General features: G+C 46.2%; 1 protein-coding gene across 1 annotated transcript in view; it reads left to right on the top strand.

Annotated features, from left to right (window-relative positions):
* Window positions 1-942, top strand: part of LOC125481012 (neurogenic locus notch homolog protein 3-like) — a 16,774-nt gene that overhangs the window by 8,357 nt on the left and 7,475 nt on the right. The gene's annotated exons all lie outside the window — the stretch shown is intronic.

Raw genomic sequence — 942 nt, 5'->3', positions numbered from 1 at the left:
GTTTGGGTCCATTGGGAATGTGGGCAGTGGGAGCGAACGGGAAGGGGAAGAGATGTGTCTCTCTCTCTCTCTCTCAATGTGAAGTAGTCTGTAATGATTTAATATCCCCCACTCCCACTCTTGACCCCATGGATATTGCTCTCTTGGAGAGAAGTCAATTGTTGATTGGTCGCGCCGTTTTCCTGGAGTTTTGGAAAATATCTTTGAGTATTTTTTTTTTGATGTGTAGTCTAAATTTAGCAGCATCCCCTCAGCAACCAGCTAACCTTTAACATCTCAACCCTCTCCCCCTCTTGACTGAAAGCCTGGTATTCACAGCTGGGACATTGTCCTTGTTCGGAGACTGGGAATTTCAGGCCCTGGCTTCGGGCCAGGCCTTCCCTTTAGGCCTCATCTCTCTCTCTCGCTCTCCCTGGGGAACGTTATCTGATCAAACCTCATCCCAGCGAAACTATACTCTCTCTCTCTGCTCCGACACATGTTCACCAGAGATTTGCATGTGGTTATTGAGGTCTCTCTGTTATTTTTTAAATTGTGTTTTAACAATTTCCTATTTAGATAGTTGAGATTTATTTCTGGTGAATTGTTTGTCCGTTTCTGTGGTGTCATCTCCTTGGGGGTTTAATTTTCTTTAGATGGGTCTTCCCACTGCTCCTGGTCCTCCAGTATCCCAGTGTGCTTTGGTATGGGAGGGAGGCCACATTATGTGAGAGGTTCTGGTAGGATTTTGATCTAATTCCCCTCTGGGAGTCGTCACGGATAGGTGCCATGGAGGTGGTTGACATTTCCGAGGGGATCAGTCTGTAATCGTTGGGTTATTGATATGAAAAGCTGCTTCATGTCGGTAGTTCCTCAACAATCTTAGAATGTCGTTGCTTCCCAGTTTGGTTCAAAAGGTCCTCCAGTATCCCAGTGTGCACTATCATCCATTGCCCACTCCTC

Source organism: Rhincodon typus, unplaced genomic scaffold (genome assembly GCF_021869965.1).
Source record: "Rhincodon typus isolate 14 unplaced genomic scaffold, sRhiTyp1.1 hic_rhity00000071, whole genome shotgun sequence".
NCBI lineage: Eukaryota > Metazoa > Chordata > Chondrichthyes > Orectolobiformes > Rhincodontidae > Rhincodon > Rhincodon typus.
Note: the sequence above shows the minus strand (reverse complement) of the source record. Positions and strands in the feature narration are given on the sequence as shown.